Source organism: Scyliorhinus torazame, chromosome 19 (genome assembly GCF_047496885.1).
Source record: "Scyliorhinus torazame isolate Kashiwa2021f chromosome 19, sScyTor2.1, whole genome shotgun sequence".
NCBI classification, from domain to species: Eukaryota; Metazoa; Chordata; class Chondrichthyes; order Carcharhiniformes; family Scyliorhinidae; genus Scyliorhinus; species Scyliorhinus torazame.
The window spans coordinates 110,190,452-110,209,930 of NC_092725.1; the positions used below are offsets into that span (position 1 = coordinate 110,190,452).

Consider the following 19,479-nt stretch of genomic DNA (forward strand, 5'->3'; position numbering starts at 1 on the left):
CTTAGATCTTTGATCTGCCAGCCATTCATTCATTTTTCTGAGGATCTGCTCTCCCTAGGCTGTGATTGACACTTCCACACACACCCTGCTGTCTGCATTATTTCATTCATCTCCCTTCAGCTTGAGTGGCTTTGAAGTCGTCAGCCATGAAACTAACAGAAAGCGCTTTGATGTGGTCCATGAGTTGTCAATCATAGCTTAATGTTTATAAACATTGCAGTTAGTTTCACAGCGGGTGACCTGATCGTGATGCTCCATCGGTATCAGGCAGGCTCCTTGCCATGCATAAATGTGCATGGTCAAGGAACCAGAACACCGCTGATGTCCCAACATCAACAGGGGCCAGTATCAATTCAGTTCCGGCAGGAGAACTTAGACTCCAAAATGAAATGCAAGCCTAGATGTACTATACTTATGGCAGAATCTCACAATTATTTTTTAAAGTGCTGTCTCGGGCGAGAAAAGTGTTGTGCAGCCTGTCAACTGCACTGCTGGCTTTACCCACCATAGTTTCAAATACTTTGAGAAAACAAAGGCTGGAGAAAGGTCCCACACCATCACACCGGGGTGACGGGCTCTCGCCAGCAACGTCAAAAGGGCACTCCGATATAACCAACTGGAGGACATGGAGACCCCCAACCAAGCACATGGGGAAACCCCCCCCCCCCCCCCCCCCCATGGATCTCCCCAAAGGAAGCTCCCCTTGCTATTGAACTGAAACTGCCCCCGGAACTGTAATTTTGCACTTCCCCCACAGTGCGAGGGGGCAGTGCGAAGGGGCAATGCCGGGCATGTAACTGTTCCCTTTGGGTGGCTGTAATTAGCTGTGTACCCCTAGTGGATTCCCTTCGCCCGATTCACAGTTGTCCAGACCTGGTGTAAGACATCGGTGAGGGGGTGATCCGAATGTGGGGGGAGGATACAGCGGGGAAGCCTGCTAATGATACTGAAATGTAATTAAATAAAATGGCGGGAACCCCATTTTGTCACTGACAGGAGAGGGAGCGGCAACAATTGCGTTGCGAGATCTCACTGGCGAGAATCTCGTTTTCTGGCTCACGTGGGTTTTGCACCCCCCTCGCCATAGCATAAGAGCATAAGGCGCGGCGGGGGGGGGGGGGGGGGGGCAAAATCCTGGCTTTAGATTCTGAGTGAATGTCATAAGCTGGTCTTCAAATAAACAACCCACATTACTGTTTCATCAATCCTTGTGTATGATTGATACATTTACATTGTAGAGAAGAATAACATAACAGCTCTCCTGTCCAAAGGCCAACTGAGCAACAAAAATGGCTAATTAAAGGCCGTTGCCACCACCACTGGTATTTTGCTAGCAACAGGTGCCACTCTCCACTTGCATGAGGAACCCAACCCGTGAGTCTACTTGCGGGATAGGGGTGAGGGGCCTTTGTGGCCCACATAGAGGCCAGTGGTAGCAATGGCTGCACCTGCGGCAATAGTGCACGACCCCCTCCCCCCCACTCCCCTTACCCTGCTCCCCAACTCCATTTCACCAGACATTTCCATGACCTGTGTGACTGGCCCCTCTGCCACCTGAATCCACTTACCTGGTAGGGAGGGCAACTGGCAACTGCCCCTATGGTGCCCTTACCGCTTGGCACACTCTCAGCAGTGGACAGCACTCACACTGGCACTGCTGAGACTGCTGAGCTGTAGACCCCTCCGATTGGCTGGAATCTCCTTGAGTGGGCGGGGCGGGGGTGTGGGGGGGTGTGGCATGAGAAGGCCCATCCTTTGAAGGGTTGGAAGCCCAGACAGGGGGACAAAGAATGTTCACGGGGTTGCAGAAACAACCAAGGTTGGTCCACATAAAGTTTCCACACGCGTCATTCGTATCCCTGCCACCTGTACAAAATTCCGAATGAGGATGTGTCCCACCCAGACCAGGTAACCTTTCCACCTTAAATACTGTCAACCCTTTAAACCCCATCTCTTTATCTATTTGTATTTGCAATATGGCTGCTAACCTCCTCCTTTTCTTTGATATTGGCACCATCCTTTTCACTGGTGAAAACTGATGCCAAAGTATTCATTGGTACCTCAGCCATTCCCACTGCCTTTGGATGCTCGTCTCCCTTTTTAGGTCTTTATCCATCCCCACGCTTCCTCAGACTACCTTTTTACTATTTTGTGATTATAAACACGTGGCTAAACAGCTGGTGTAGGAGGGAGGGTTTCTGTTATCTGGACCACTGGGAGCTCTTCCGGGACAGGTGTGACCTGTATAAGATGGACGGGTTGCATTTAAACCGGAGAGGCATAAATATCCTGGCCGCGAGATTTGCTAGTGTCACACGGGAGGGTTTAAACTAGTATGGCAGGGGGGTGGGCACGGGAGCAATAGGTCAGAAGGTGAGAGCGTTGAGGGAGAACTAGGGAATAGGGACAGTGTGGCTCTGAGGTAGAGCAGACGGGGAGAAGTTGCTGAACACAGCGGGTCTGGTGGCCTGAAGTGCATATGTTTTAATGCAAGGAGCATTACGGGTAAGGCAGATGAACTTAGAGCTTGGATTACTACTTGGAACTATGATGTTGTTGCCATTACAGAGACCTGGTTGAGGGAAGGGCAGGATTGGCAGCTAAACGTTCCAGGATTTAGATGTTTCAGGCGGGATAGAGGGGGATGTAAAAGGGGAGGCGGAGTTGCGCTACTTGTTCAGGAGAGTATCACAGCTATACAGCGAGAGGACACCTCAGAGGGCAGTGAGGCTATATGGGTAGAGATCAGGAATAAGAAGGGTGCAGTCACAATGTTGGGGGTATACTACAGGCCTCCCAACAGCCAGCGGGAGATAGAGGAGCAGATAGGTAGACAGATTTTGGAAAAGAGTAAAAACAACAGGGTTGTGGTGATGGGAGACTTCAACTTCCCCAATATTGACTGGGACTCACTTAGTGCCAGGGGCTTAGACGGGGCAGAGTTTGTAAGGAGCATCCAGGAGGGCTTCTTAAAACAATATGTAAACAGTCCAACTAGGGAAGAGGCGGTACTGGACCTGGTATTGGGGAATGAGCCCGGCCAGGTGGTAGATGTTTCAGTAGGGGAGCATTTCGGTAACAGTGACCACAATTCAGTAAGTTTTAAAGTACTGGTGGACAAGGATAAGAGTGGTCCGAGGATGAATGTGCTAAATTGGGGGAAGGCTAATTATAACAATATTAGGCGGGAACTGAAGAACATAGATTGGGGGCGGATGTTTGAGGGCAAATCAACATCTGACATGTGGGAGGCTTTCAAGTGTCAGTTGATAGGAATACAGGACAGGCATGTTCCTGTGAGGAAGAAAGATAAATACGGCAATTTTCGGGAACCTTGGATGACGAATGATATTGTAGGCCTCGTCAAAAAGAAAAAGGAGGCATTTGTCAGGGCTAAAAGGCTGGGAACAGACGAAGCCTGTGTGGCATATAAGGAAAGTAGGAAGGAACTTAAGCAGGGAGTCAGGAGGGCTAGAAGGGGTCATGAAAAGTCATTGGCAAATAGGGTTAAGGAAAATCCCAAGGCTTTTTACACTTACATAAAAAGCAAGAGGGTAGCCAGGGAAAGGGTTGGCCCACTGAAGGATAGGCAAGGGAATCTATGTGTGGAGCCAGAGGAAATGGGCGAGGTACTAAATGAATACTTTGCATCAGTATTCACCAAAGAGAAGGAATTGGTAGATGTTGAGTCTGGAGAAGGGGGTGTAGATAGCCTGGGTCACATTGTGATCCAAAAAGACGAGGTGTTGGGTGTCTTAAAAAATATTAAGGTAGATAAGTCCCCAGGGCCGGATGGGATCTACCCCAGAATACTGAAGGAGGCTGGAGAGGAAATTGCTGAGGCCTTGACAGAAATCTTTGGATCCTCGCTGTCTTCAGGGGATGTCCCGGAGGACTGGAGAATAGCCAATGTTGTTCCTCTGTTTAAGAAGGGTGGCAGGGATAATCCCGGGAACTACAGGCCGGTGAGCCTTACTTCAGTGGTAGGGAAATTACTGGAGAGAATTCTTCGAGACAGGATCTACTCCCATTTGGAAGCAAATGGACGTATTAGTGAGAGGCAGCACGGTTTTGTGAAGGGGAGGTCGTGTCTCACTAACTTGATAGAGTTTTTCGAGGAGGTCACTAAGATGATTGATGCAGGTAGGGCAGTAGATGTTGTCTATATGGACTTCAGTAAGGCCTTTGACAAGGTCCCTCATGGTAGACTAGTACAAAAGGTGAAGTCACACGGGATCAGGGGTGAACTGGCAAGGTGGATACAGAACTGGCTAGGCCATAGAAGGCAGAGGGTAGCAATGGAGGGATGCTTTTCTAATTGGAGGGCTGTGACCAGTGGTGTTCCACAGGGATCAGTGCTGGGACCTTTGCTCTTTGTAGTATATATAAATGATTTGGAGGAAAATGTAACTGGTCTGATTAGTAAGTTTGCAGACGACACAAAGGTTGGTGGAATTGCGGATAGCGATGAGGACTGTCTGAGGATACAGCAGGATTTAGATTGTCTGGAGACTTGGGCGGAGAGATGGCAGATGGAGTTTAACCTGGACAAATGTGAGGTAATGCATTTTGGAAGGGCTAATGCAGGTAGGGAATATACAGTGAATGGTAGAACCCTCAAGAGTATTGAAAGTCAAAGAGATCTAGGAGTACAGGTCCACAGATCACTGAAAGGGGCTACACAGGTGGAGAAGGTAGTCAAGAAGGCATACGGCATGCTTGCCTTCATTGGCCGGGGCATTGAGTATAAGAATTGGCAAGTCATGTTGCAGCTGTATAGAACCTTAGTTAGGCCACACTTGGAGTATAGTGTTCAATTCTGGTCGCCACACTACCAGAAGGATGTGGAGGCTTTAGAGAGGGTGCAGAAGAGATTTACCAGATGTTGCCCGGTATGGAGGGCATAAGCTATGAGGAGCGATTGAATAAACTCGGTTTGTTCTCACTGGAACGAAGGAGGTTGAGGGGCGACCTGATAGAGGTATACAAAATTATGAGGGGCATAGACAGAGTGGATAGTCAGAGGCTTTTCCCCAGGGTAGAGGGGTCAATTACTAGGGGGCATAGGTTTAAGGTGAGAGGGGCAAAGTTTAGAGTAGATGTACGAGGCAAGTTTTTTACGCAGAGGGTAGTGGGTGCCTGGAACTCACTACCGGAGGAGGTAGTGGAGGCAGGGACGATAGGGACATTTAAGGGGCATCTTGACAAATATATGAATAGGATGGGAATAGAAGGATACGGACCCAGGAAGTGTAGAAGATTGTAGTTTAGTCGGGCAGTATGGTCGGCACGGGCTTGGAGGGCCGAAGGGCCTGTTCCTGTGCTGTACATTTCTTTGTTCTTTGTTCTTTGTATAACAGACTTTGAGAGTCTCTTTTATGTTAGTTGCTCGTCTAATCTCCTGTCCCTCCTTTTACTCTTTTTTTAGAATTCCTTAAGTAATTTCTATATTAACTTTAAGTCTATTATTACTATTATCGGACAAAATAGTTCAACATGCTCAGTTAGAGGTGTTTAAAATGATTAAAAGAATTCGATAGGGCAGATAGAGAGAAACCATTCCCTCTGGTTGGGAAAGGCAGAATAGAGGTCATAATCTTAGAATGAGAGTTTGGGCATTTTGTGGATGATGTCAGGAAGCCCTTCTTCACACCAAGAGCCGTGGAAATCCGGCATAAAAACTGAGAGAATGTTTGAAATACTTAACACCAGCTTTCCAGCATCTTCAGGATTTTGCTTTTTGATTTAGAAGATATCTGAAACTTGCTCCCACCAATGGCTCTGGAAAGTAGGCCCATGAAAAGTCTCAGTTCTGACATCTATACATTATTGTTAGGTGGTAAGAGGACCAAGGCTGGTAACTGGAGTTGGTGGAAAAGGCTCAAGGGGCCGAATATCCTTCTCGTGTTTTTGCATTCCTAAATCACCTGCGAAAATGAGAGGTGAAGGTCAACAGGGATCTCTAAATCACAGACCTTCCTTCAATGAGGCCTTTAATTTATCATTTTCAAACTTCTGGTATTATCTTCAAGCGGAATTAACACTTGAAGTCAAAATCTTACTTCAGCACACCTCAAGTGTCTAATTGCACTCAATTTGCCAAGATTCGATTTTCTCTGAGAGGAATAAGCAATTGCATTGAAGATTGGGAAGGAAAGAAGACTCAACCCAACAGTTTTTTTAAAATCCCTTTTTGATCGAACTTGAAAAGATCGCCGGGGGGCGGCGTGAATCCCGTCCCCGCCGGCTGCCTACTTCTCCGGCACCGAGGATTTGGCGGGGGCGGGAATCGCGTTGCGCCGGTCGGGGGCCATTGGCAGTGCCCCCGGCGATTCTCCGGCCCATGATGGGCTGAGTGGTTGCCCGTTTATGGCCGGTCCCGCCGGCATAAATTACAACAGGTACTTACCGGCGGGATCTGGCTCCGCAGGCAGCCTCCGGGGTCCTCGGGGGGGCGCGGGGCGATCTGGCCCGGGAGGTGCCCCACGGTGGCCTGGCCCGCGATCGGAGCCCATCGATCCGCATGCGGGCCTGTGCCGTGGGGGCACTCTATTCCTCCGCGCTGGCCTCTGTAACGGTCCACCATGGCCGGCACAGAGATAACCCCCCTGCGCATGCGCTGGGATGATGCCAGCACATGCTGGCGCTCTCGCGCATGCGCCAACTCGCGCCGGCTGGCGGAGGCCCTTCGGCGCCAGTTGCTGTGGCGCCAAGCCCCTTCCGTGCCGGGCAGCGCGCCGTAAACCAATCCGCCGCCGGCCTAGCCCCTGAAGGTGCGGAGGATTCCGCACCTTCGGGGCGGCCCGACACCGGAGTGGTTCACGCCACTCCTTCGCGCCGGAGTTGCCTGCCCCGCCGGTTCGCGGAGAATCCCGCCCCTGCAAACATTTCTGGGTTGGAGGGGGAGAAATGCTTTGCAGCAAAATGCTGCTGCAAACTTTGTAGACCCAATTGATGGTGATTTGGTGTTTGTCCAAGTCAGCAGTGTCTTGGCCTTACTTTGCAATCTTCACAACCCCAAGCATAAGGACAAAGATGAATAACTCTGCGATCACAATGAATAATTGAATAATTAGATACCTTGCCATTAAGCGCTTTGGGGATAGCTCAGTGGAGCAATCCAGTAGGAATAAAATTGTATAATGAAAGAGATTGAGCTAGAGATAGGGTCACAACCTCTATGTATCAAATCCCATGTAGGCTATATCTTGAAGATGAATACTCTTATACAAACAGGCAGTCTGAGCATTTGGCATAGCATACTTTGCACATAGTTACTTTTTTTCATTTTGTGTCTCACAAAGATAGGTGTGCAACTTGGTTTGTACATGAATCATTTGAAATGCTTCTTCTTAAAAAATGAATCATGCTACATTTGTCCAAATAGCCTTCGAGCAGACACCAATGTAAATATAGATATAATAACAGCCATTAACTTTCAAAAATCAAAATAAACTGCATCTCCTCATTACACATGACTATGTTTTCACTTTGTTTTAGATTGTAGCTTTCATAGTTTGACATCTCTGTAAACAGTGCAATCACATGTGATATCTACATCAATAACAACTTGCACTCAGATGGCAAATTTAACAAGGAAAATCTTCCCAAGGCATTTGACAGCATCACTATCAAACATAATTTGGAATTGTATCGGACAGCTGATCAAAGGCTTCATCAAGACATAGGCTCATAATCTCTGAGCTCCGAAATGTCGTACTCAGTGGGTACTCCAAAGAGGCGCTGGGGGACAATTCCCGCCCCCAGAAGTCCCCATGCAAGGATTGCATGGCAATTGTCCAAGAAGTTCAAACTTCCTTTGGGCAATTGCCCTGCAACGGAAAAACTCCGATTTGAATCGCAATACCATCAGACCGCCATTGTTGTGGTATGTGATTTAAATCCATCCCTTTGGTGCAACTTACAGGTTCCTGGCTGCTCACACTGCTGACTGCGTCCTGCAAATGTCCAGAGAGCCTCTGGTGTCTAGGAGCCCACCAAGGCTGCCCCTCTGGAAACACTCATACCCCAGCAGTATCAACAAGGGAATGAGCGTGGCCTTGCTCAATGGCACGCCTCAATGCGCACCTCAGAAGAACAGCCCCACTGCAGAGCAGTGGGATTAGCAGACCTCACACCAACCAAGGGACACCTGCATCGTGGCCTTTTGAGCCCTCCCTGACACACTGCCCCTCTCAGGACAGAGGCCTCACCAGTGATCCCCACCCCTCAGGAGCTATCTCCTCCTGGTGAAGTTTGCAGCACTGACTGCTTCTGCCACCTCCTCCCAGGCGCTGTTCAGGAAGGTGGGCTTGAGTCTGCGGCCCTCACCGGGGGACGAGGGTGTTCTTATTGGCATCGAACAGTGGGTCTATTTCAGAGTCCTAAAATTTTTTGGGGGGCAGGTCTTCTCTGAGCCATCCTTCTGGCTGCAACGAGTGTGTGGTAAGTGGAGCGCCTAAAAACAGCTGCTGCTGTCATGCTCTTTAGCGCTAATTCCAGCCCCAGCATTTACACTGTCGCTGGGCTGGAAATTGTTTCCAATTCTCGCCGGAAGAGTGCTGGCCCATTGGCATTTCGTGTCCCAGTGGAAGCGTGAATCGCATACTATTCAATTCTGCCGGGAACACTTAGGGTGTGATTCAGCGGCCTTGTCACTTCCAATTTGGTGTCGGGACAAGGCCGTTGAATCTCGCAAGAGGCCTCTCGTGAGATTCACGATGCTCAAAACATCTCACAGGATTCCATTGAATCTTGCAAGGCTTCGTGTTGTGGATCTCGCTCCCGCTGGGCGAGACCCGGATCTGCGTATTTAAATGATTTACCCAGGGCCCGGAGTTCACCAGCCATGTCTGCAACACCATTTAGTACTGGTCCACACAAACGTGGACTTGGCGTAACAGCACCTTGGGGGATCTCCCAGGCCATTGGAGATCCACAGGTGGTCAGGGACAGGACAAGGTGACACATGGCACTCCCTCTGACACCCGGACACCTTGGCACTGGCACTGCCACCCTGGCACTACCAGTGAGCGCAGAAACAAAAGAAGCTTCAGGGCCCATGATTTCGCTCCCTGACCCATGTACCTTAGAGGCCTGCAGGGCTGGGGAGATTGTAGGGAGAGGGTGGGACAAGGCCATGGAGAGATTTGAAACCAAGAATGAGAGGTTCAATGAGAATCACGGAAACTTCTCACCAAAAATTCTTGAAGATTGATGTGGGAGCTTTGATTTGAAACTGATTAGTATTTCCCTGTTCATATTTGATCATTTGAGACTAGGTGGTTTTGTGGTAGTAATCTATTTGATATTTTAGTACATCTTAGCACGGCATTGTGTTAAGAGACAATTTTTCATTTAGTAAGAGTGATTGATCTTGTTGCAAACATGAGAAGAAACAATCAGATGCGAATACTCTGGTGATTTTTTTTTGTTCTCCTGAAGCCAAGTGGAAATTGGTAGTAATACTGCAAAATAATAATGAAAAAAGTTAATGCTTGAAGTACATACTTTTCTCACAATTTCTTGACTTGCAGGATCTAGTAAGAAGTCTTACAACACCAGGTTAAAGTCCAACATCTTTATTTGGAATCACTAGCTTTCAGAGCGCAGCTCCTTCATCAGGTGAAGGATCTAATCAGAGCAGTTTTTCTCTAATGATCAGATCTGGCAAAAAATGTATGCATTCCATAGAATAGAATCCCTACAGTGCAGAAGGAGGACATTCAGACGAATGAGTCTGCATCAACTCTCTGAAAGAGCACCCTACCCACGCCCCCACCCTATCCCTGTAACCCCACCTAACCTACACGTTCCTGGATAGCCAGTCCACCTAACTTGCACATTTTTGGATGGAAACCGGAGCACCTGAAGGAAACCCACAGAGACACAGGGAGAACGTGCAAACTCCACACACTCAGTCACCCAAGGCCAGAATTGAACCTGTGTCCCTGGCGCTGTGAAATAGCAGTGTTAACCACTTTGCCACCATGCCACTCTATTGCCCTATGACCCATACCTGGAGCTGTGAGGCAGCAGTGTTAACCACTGTGCCATCATGTCACCCTATTGCTACCTATTCAGAGAGACGTGAAGGAGTGAGTTTTTTGAAACAACAACAACTGATATTTACATAGCTCGTGTATTAAAATATCCCAAGACACTTTACAGGAAAGTCATCAAACATCAAACAATATTTGACATTGAGCCACATAGAGAGGCTGCTCAAAGGTTTGGTCAAACAGGTTAGTTTTAAAGTGCATCTTAAAAGAGGTGAGAGAGGTAGAGAACCTTAGGCTTGTTTCCAATTCATGGGATATGGAGGCCAGCATGTGTTGCTCATCCCTAACTGCCCTTAAATAGGCCATTTCAGAGGGCATTTAAGAGTCAACCACTTTGCTGTGGGTCTGGAGTCACACATAGGCCAGACCAGGTAAGGATGACAGATTTCCTTCCTGTAAAAGGTCCTTTCTGTTTATTTCCTGTTTATTCCCTTATTTCCTCTTTCTTTTATTTTTGGCGTCACATTTTTGATTTATGGATAATTAATGGACATCTCACTTTAAGGCAAGCAGCCTGTAAGCAACCTGTATCTTTAATTCAAGCCGGAAGAATCCAAAAGGCTGTGCTGGTTTAAACTAGAGATGGCAGACTGGCCGGCATCAGTGACAGAGTAATGGATTGGCCAAATGACTGTGCTCTACCCGGTAATAGGTGGTGATTAGATCTGATCCCATTGGAATGTTATTCAGAGTCCAAGTTTTGAGTTTGGTTTCAGTTTTGATTCTGGCAGTAAGAAGGAGGCAAGACTCTGCTAACTCTCAAGAAATATTCAGCTAACTCTCTCCAGAAGGCCACTGTGAGGGCTGACTTACTCTCCAGAAAGCCTCTGGGTGCTCTCTCCTGGAACTACAGGGGCCTAAAGACAAACTGTCCCTGATTGGGTAGTGAGTCCATATCCTGGCTTCTAATTGGCTCCCCATTTCAAAATACTGGTGGATATATCCAAATGTAGCAGTTTGAATATCATGTGGCCTACACACAATGGCAGTAGCCAGAGCAGCAGCTAATGGGTTAACTGATGTGATGCCATGCTCAGCAGGTAGAGGAAACTCAATCCAATGTTATTTAAGTTAAGTAAAATGATCAACTGACTGGAAGAGTCACTGGCAATGCCAGTACCTTTTGCCCATCTCGAATTGACCTTGAAAAGGTGGTGGTGATGTCATCTGGCATCATGTTTGCACCGATTGATCCAAGTGAATCAGATTCTCTTGTTTTACCTGTCCACTTGCTTTTAAATAAAGCATCTTAATCGTTCGCCTCAAATGTTGCCTCATCACAAGTTGCTTGGTGTGCAATAGGAAGATTGAAAAATATGCACATGGGGAAGACAGTAAATTTGGATCACGAGGAGGGTATTTTAACTCACCTTGGTTACTCTGTCCAACAGGTAGATAAAGGGCCATGTAAAGCAATTCCTGGAGAAGAATAAGCTCTGCAGACTGCTAATGGGAGGAACAGTTGCCATCAAATGCGGAAGGAACCTATAGCAGATGCAAGTTTGGGACACTTTAACACAGGTCTCAAAACCTCCCATTTTCATTGTGAGTTCTAATTGTGGTGTTGTTTTTCTCCTTTGAAGAAACTGCCAGAACTATTTTCCTCTAGTCATAGGACAATACACCAATCTGATTCTCAATCATTTTCTCCTTATTCTGCAAAATATTAGTGCACTACATTCCTATTTTTGAAAATATTTTTATTGGAATTTTTGCACTTAATCACAAAACTTTGCAGATCAAGATGGAAACAATAATAATAACCAAAACAATAACAACACTAACCCCAGTATCACAAGCTGCCACCATGTCTGTGTCTAGTCCAGTACTATCATTTCCTACATTATTTACATTAGTGTGTATCGTACAGTTCTTAATGGGATTTTTAACGTTTAGTCATAAGAATTATGCACAACTTTACACACGTATTTACAATTACTGCCAGGATTTTACATTGTTTCTGACTACATTTGTTTTGCTACGGGGGGAGGGGGGGGGGGGGGGGAGTCCTGTTCCCCCTTTGAGTTCTCGATGGAGGTTAGGATGGTCCGCCTTCCTGGTTTGGCACGTGTGGGAGGGATCTGTACCCCTCCTCCTCGTTCCTTCCCTGCTATATGCGAGCTCCCTTTCATCCAGGCGATTTCCCTACCCCCCTTTCCTATCCCTCCCCCTTCCTATCTGTTCCTCCCTCCCCACCCCCACACCGAGTTAGTTGCTGGTTGTGAACAGGTGTGCAAAGAGGTTTGTGAACTTCTTCCGCATGTCAAGATCTCTCCTTGGACTACTTTATTGAGAATTTTATTCTTTTTAGTTTCAGGAATTCAGCCAGGCCTGACAACCACTCCGAGGCCCTGGGTGGTACTGCCAGCTTCCAGCCTAGCAGAAGTCTGGTGATCAGTGAGGCGAAGGCCAGGGCATCTGCCCCCTTCCCTGTCCAGAGCTCCTGATGCTCTGAAATGCCGAAGACCACCACAGATGGGCATAGCTCCATCTGTGCAGAGTCTGTACGTTCTTCCCGTGTCTGCGTGGGTTTCCTCCAGTATCCACCCACAAGTCCCGAAAGACGTGGGGCGGGATTCTTTCACCCCGGGGGCTGGCCGGAGAATCGCTGGGACGGGCGCGAATCGTGCCACGTTGCCCCGACGCCGGTCTGCCAATTCTCCGGAGAGCGGTAAATCGCCGTCTTTGGTGATGACGCGATCAGCGCGGTGCCGGTCGGGGGCCGCTCTACGCCCCCCCCCCCCCCCACCACCACCCCCCCTCCCCCCCCCACCCCCCCCGGTGATTCTCCGGCCGGGATGGGCCGTGCGGCCACGCAAAAAAAGCCGAGTCCCGCCGCCACTGTTCACACCTGCGCTTACCCGGCGGGACTCGGCGTGGATCCATCCGGGTGCGGCCTGGTGGGGGGGGGGGGGGACGACGACACTCCGCTGTGGCCTGGCCCGCGAACGGGGCCTACCGATCGGTGGGCCGGCCTCTCAGGCTGGAGGCCTCTTTTGCTCTGCGCCGGCCCCTGTAGCCCTATGGCATTTTGCGTCAGGGCCGGCTGGGAGAGGGAGCCACTTCGCATGCGCGCATTGGCGCCGGTCCCACTGTGCATGCACAGACCTGTGGGCCCTTTTGGTGGAGCTGGAGCGGGTGGGTCGCTCCAGTGCCATGCTGGCCCACTGTAGGGGTCAGAATCGCTGCCCCTGAGGCCATGTTGACGCCGTCGCGAAACGCGTCAGCGTCAACACTTAGCCTCAGGATCAGAGAATCCCGCCCGCGCTGTTAGATAATTTGGACATTCTGAATTCTCCCTCAGTGTACCCGAACAGGCACCAGAATGTGGCAACTAGGAGCTTTTCACAGTAACTTCATTGCAGTGTTAATGTAAGCCTGCATGTGACACCAATAAAGATTATTATTTTTATCCACCACCCTGGATATGGCCTAGAAAAAGGCCGTCCAGAACTCCCTGAGACTGGGGCAGGACCAGAACATGTGGATGTGGATGGCCGGAGCCCCATGACACCGCTCGCACCTACCCTCCACCTTCGGGAAGAACCCGCTCATGCTTGCCTTAGTAAGGCATGCTCTGTGCACCACCGTGACCTGCGTCAGGCTTAGCCCGACTCAGAGGAATGTAAAGTTGATCCTGTGCAGCCCCTCGATCCAGAGTCTAATTTATATGGCTTTAGAATGATTTACATGGATAGAATCATTTTATTAGGATCTGTCCATTGGTAACATGAAATATACTTATGTCGTTGTGGACCAGCTGTCCAAAAGTATTCTCAGCAATTTTGCAAAAGCAATATTTTCCTCATTCAAAGAAGTACAAGCATATTCTTTATGCTCCTTCTTCTTTATCTGAAAAGGTTGTGTGAAAGAGAAACTAAAAGGTTATTTGCCTCTGACTAACTGAAAGGGTTTAGTGAAAAACCATAGTGAGTCGACGGAGGAGATGGAACAGACCCCTGCGGCACCCGGATCACCACAGGAGGTTGGCAGGATAGATGGATGTACCTGAATAAATCAGCAAGTGCCCTAAGGCTATCCAAGCACCAGAGGAAGCAACACCTGCCTGGCTGGCAAGTGAAAAGTGTGGAGATGGGATGTATTTTTAAAAAAGGTTAAGTGTGTTCACCTAAATGTGAAAGCGAGCTCCTTCTCTGCAGAAAGGCACATTGCTTTTGTTAATGGAGAGGTGAATCTTTATGTTGCCTTACCCGGCTTCCAGGAAAAAAGTTAGAGATTGGCCGCTACTGAAGATGGGAGTGCTGTGGAACAAAGAAGAAATCAAGGTTGAGATAAGGCACAGAAAGGCATCAAGGGAACTTTACAGCTCAGAAGGATTTACCACACCATGCCTCTGACTCTCAAATTGACCTGTCCACTCTAATCCCAGGTCTTTAACCTTTCTTAAAGAAGAAGAATAAAGACATTTAAATGAATATACATTTCCAAATATTTATTCAATCCCCTTTTCATATACATTTCTTGATTAAAAATATAATCAAGGGATATCTAATGTACCTTTAGAACATAGAACATAGAAAATACAGCACAGAACAGGCCCTTCGGCCCACGATGTTGTGCCGAACCTTTGTCCCAGATTAATCATAGATTATCATTGAATCTACAGTGCAGAAGGAGGCCATTCGGCCCCCTGAGTCTGCACCAGCTCTTGGAAAGAGCACCCTACCCAAACTCAACACCTCCACCCAACACCAAGGGCAATTTGGACATTAAGGGCAATTTATCATTGGCCAATTCACCTAACCCGCACATCTTTGGACTGTGGGAGGAAACCGGAGCACCCGGAGGAAACCCACGCAGACACGGGGAGGACGTGCAGACTCCGCACAGACAATGACCCAAGCCGGAATCGAACCTGGGACCATGGATCTGTGAAGCAATTGTGCTATCCACAATGCTACCGTGCTGCCCTTAAGAACAAATAAATCTACACTATATCATTTTCCCGTAATCCATGTACCTATCCAACAGCTGCTTGAAGGTCACTAATGTTTCCGACTCAACTACTTCCACAGGCAGTGCATTCCATGCCCCCACTACTCTCTGGGTAAAGAACCTACCTCTGATATCCCTCCTATATCTTCCACCTTTCACCTTAAATTTATGTCCCCTTGTAATGGTGTGTTCCACCTGGGGAAAAAGTCTCTGACTGTCTACTCTATCTATTCCCCTGATCAGATACTCACATGATACAATGACAATGAAGTTTTTGTTTCCATCATGGTTCTCAATCTCTTGACAATTATTCTACAACAAACCCCAGACATGAGGTGAGAAAAGGTCCCGCATCAAGGGCAGGATTCTCCGTCACGCCAGCCCCGTTTTCCAGCACGGCATGCCCCTGCGGGATCCTCCATTCTGGTAGCCGGAAAATGGGGTTTCCCATTGTGGCCACAGGCACTGCCGGCAGAGTGGAGGATCCCACCGATGGAGAGTCCTGCAAGCTTTGTGAACCTTTAATCCAAAATTACTCGATTTTCCTCAGCAAACTACGCATACTACTTAGTAAACCACTGGGAATGAAAAAGAACCATTCAAACTTCTCATTTGCTTTTGTGACAGTCTTGAAGAGGTGTTCCATTATTGCTGATTTGCCAGCCAATGGAAATGATTTTTCATTTTGCACTCCCCCGAAGTCTTTCATTTTTTAAACAAACCTCTCTTTTTTGTTGCAAGGGGGAAAAAAGGGGCTGGATTCTCCACTGGCGGGATTCTCCATCACGCCGGCAGTGCACCCATGCCCGGGGATTTCCTGACAGCGTGGGTCTGCCCCCAAAAGGAAACCCTATTGGAATTCAAATCTCTTTTTAAAAGTTATTTAAAAGTGATTTCCCAGTTGCTTATGAATGCCTTGTGACAGTTAACCAAGGTTAATTTGAAGGCAGCGACAGAGAAGTTGGAAACAGATTTCAAAGTTGGTGCTAAAAAGGCAGTAATTGTTAAAGTAATTGGCTTAACACCTGAACCTTGAGGAAGAGAAGTGTAATCCAGATGATACTCAGGTTGAGTTAGCTGGATTTCAACTCAATTGGAATCAGAAAGGCAGAAACTTGAAGAAAAAAGAGATAAGAAACATGGGCTGGATTCTCTGCCCCACTGCGCCAAATTTCAGCCCCGACCCGCCGGCGGGATTCTCCATTACGCCGGCTGGTCACTGTCCGTGTGGAATTTCCACATTCTCCCTGCGGCTGAAATAATAACTTTTAAAAAGAGATTTGAATTCTCAGTGACTGACCCAAATGATCACTTGCCAAGACTTCAATTTTAAGACTTTTACTGTAGCAAACAAACTTAAATCAACAGCAACTAAATACAATTTGCGGCCAAATAATAGATTAAACTATAGGAAAAAATTCCCCCTTTTAACCTTTAACGCAATGAAACAAATGGGGTTTCCCATTGTGGGGCAGCCCCACGCCATCGGGAAACCCCCGGGAACCGGCAAAACGGAGAATCCCGCACACTGAGCTTGAAAAAGATAGAAATGCAAATACTTGCGTCAGTGTTTGAAAAAGAATTAAGAAAGGGAGAAACACAAAATGAGAGAGGGGACATCTTGAATTCCAAAGAGAAAAATAAGCAAGGAAACTTGATCTCAACAAAGAAAAGATGACCCAAATCCAGGGAGTTGTATATAAATTGTCAATGACTCAGATACCCTGCTTGTGATTTGACAATGAATATCACCAAGTGTCAAAATTCAGTGAGAAAACAACTGAAATTTATTTTGGGGAAATTGCCATAAAGTTACAATGGCTGCAGATAAGCTGGACAGTCTTATCGCAAAGCATGTTTATGGGGGAAGTTTTCAAAGTGGTCCTCATTGCCTTCAGATGTATAACCTAATGATTATGATGCTGTGAAGACTGCTGTCTTCAACGTAAGTGAATCAGCACCAGAAACTCACATGCGGAAGATTAGAAAAACATTTTTTTGAATAAATTTAGAGTGTCAAATCATTTTTTTTTTCCAATTAAGAGGCAATGTAGCTTGGCCAATCCACCTACCCTGCACATGTTTGGGTTGTGGGGACGAAACCCACGCAGACGCAAGGAGAATGTGGAAACTCCACACGGACAGTGACCCAGAGTCAGGGTCGAACCTGGGACCTCGGCGCCATGAGGCAGCACAGCTAACCCAATGCGCCACCGTGCTGCATCGGAAGTTTAGAAATTTAAGGAAGAGGCAGAATCAGACTTTAGTGAGTTTCTAATGAAAAGGAAATGATATTTGATCGGTGCTATAGGACTGTGAAGATTGATCAGGATTTTGATAACATAAAAGAGGTAATACTGATGAAACAGTTTTTTGAGAATAAAGTACTATCTAGACCGCCATAATGTCTCTAAGGTAAGACTGCTGCTATAATGGCGGCAACTATATTTCATCTTACAGAGTAGCCGTTAGTGTTTTCACACGACGAGTGGTTCGGGTCTGGAATGCACAACCTGGAAGTGTGGTGGTGGCAGGTTCAAACGAGGCACACAAGAGGGCATCAGATGATTATTCAATGTGCAAGGGATGGGGAAAAGGCAGGGAATGGCAATATGTCATGATGCTCATTTGGCTAGTCACACAATGGGCTAAATGGCCTCCTTCTGCGTTGTAATATATCTGTGATTCTATTTGCAAATCCATACAGAAGCTGGAGAGATAAAAGATTAGATAATGAACAGAAAACTGGCGACAGTGAGGAAGATAGCAGAAATGAAAAGTTAAATGCTCCTCAGTAGGGAGCAAGGCAATATGCACCAAAACATATATCCTTCTGCTGTTATTGGGTGGAATCTTCCTGTACTTGAATTATTTTCCACAGCTGGAGCAATTGTGGATCCCGACTCCAATGGGGGCGGCAGTCTGAATGGAGTCAAGGTCTTCCCCTCGGCAGCCATTAAGAATCCACCCCTGGGAGCGCCATCCAATTTAGGAGAGCAGGAGGCCAGGGAACAAGGAGAGCCCTCAGCAATGTCTTGCCAGCATCCCTTCCAGGAGAAGCGGGCACTTTTAACGCAGGTAGGAAACCATGAGGGCAGCTCAAGATGGAGGTGTTCTCTGAATAATTAGTAATTTTAAATCAGTATGGCTACAGCTGCCTGGCCATCAGTGGATTGGAAAGCCTTGCACTGGATGGCCTGTGGCCACAGCTGTGAACCGATGATCAAAGTAACTCTGGGAAAGAGTGATTTAAAACGAGGTACCAATGCCTTCACCCCACCTGCCACCCCTGGACTATCACGAGGAAGCTCCCGCCAACTACCTGCTGGGCTCCACCTTTATCGCAGGACTCGGCCGCTGGCCGGAAGACATTGTCAGCTTTATAAACATGTCTGCAATTGGCCATTTATTGGGATTAATTGGCATGCACACACACTACTGCTGAGCAGTAGCCACATTCCCTTTACCGGACTCCGGCAAGATTTCTCAGAGGTGAGAAGGCATTGGATAGTTAACCTGAAACTCATATTTACGTTTCCTACCACTCCAGTCCTGCCCTCTGACAGGGCTGAGTATTTTCCACGTCCTGCGTCAGCAGCTGCAACAAAGTCAATTTATGAGGAATCCTTCCTTGTGGTAGGCACTATATTCTGTTCCCATGCCAGCCAATATACCACAAACTCTCGAACACACAAGCAACATGTACACACACACACACACACACACTCAGGCACATGCACGCACAGACTTGCACACAAAGACTTGCACACACATGCACATATGCACACAAACATGCACAGTCACACACGTATACCCAAGCACACACACGGACATGCACAAACAAGTACACATGTGCACACACAGGCACAGAAGCACACACACAAACAGGCACACACATGTGCACACACGTGCACGTACACGCACATGCATACATGCACATAGGCACACAGGTACACACACGCACACACACGCAAGCACATACACACACAGGCGCACACGTGCACACAAGCTCACACATGCTCATGCACACATGCGTACGCATGCACAAACACGCACACAGACACACACACTGTGATGATTGGAAGGTTTCAGGGTATTGGACAATTTAAGAGTTAAAAGCCTGGGGTTAGAATGTGTTTGACTGAAATGGTCATGTTTGTTTTTTAAATTCTGTTCTGCAGCGCCTGGATTGATTTAGCAGCTGGCAGGTGAAATTGATGAAGGAATGTGTTTTTCAGTCTGGGCTAATGCATAGTGGTTTCTTGGGGAAGTCCCCGTGGAGTCAATGTGCTTTCAGGTCCTGGAAAGTCAATTTGTTTTTTAGCTAGGGAAGATGATGTCAGTGCTGGGTGCCGTTAAGAGGGGCATTTTGAGAAGCTGTGGAGAGAGGCAGTTTTGGAGAAAGTTGTGAAGAGAGTTGTTTTGGAGAAAGGCTTTTGGGAGTGAAGTCTGATCTGGCAAG

General features: G+C 47.6%; 2 long non-coding RNA genes across 2 annotated transcripts in view; one reads left to right on the forward strand and one right to left on the reverse strand.

Moving 5' to 3' along the window:
• The window catches only part of LOC140396420 (uncharacterized), an 86,673-nt gene that overhangs the window by 39,703 nt on the left and 27,491 nt on the right, over positions 1–19,479 (forward strand). The window lies entirely within an intron of this gene.
• Positions 9,415–14,323, reverse strand: LOC140396421 (uncharacterized). The gene is made up of 3 exons (XR_011936530.1): positions 14,273–14,323; positions 11,432–11,546; positions 9,415–9,467 (listed from the first exon to the last, which is right to left on the reverse strand). It is a non-coding gene; the product is annotated as an uncharacterized lncRNA (long non-coding RNA).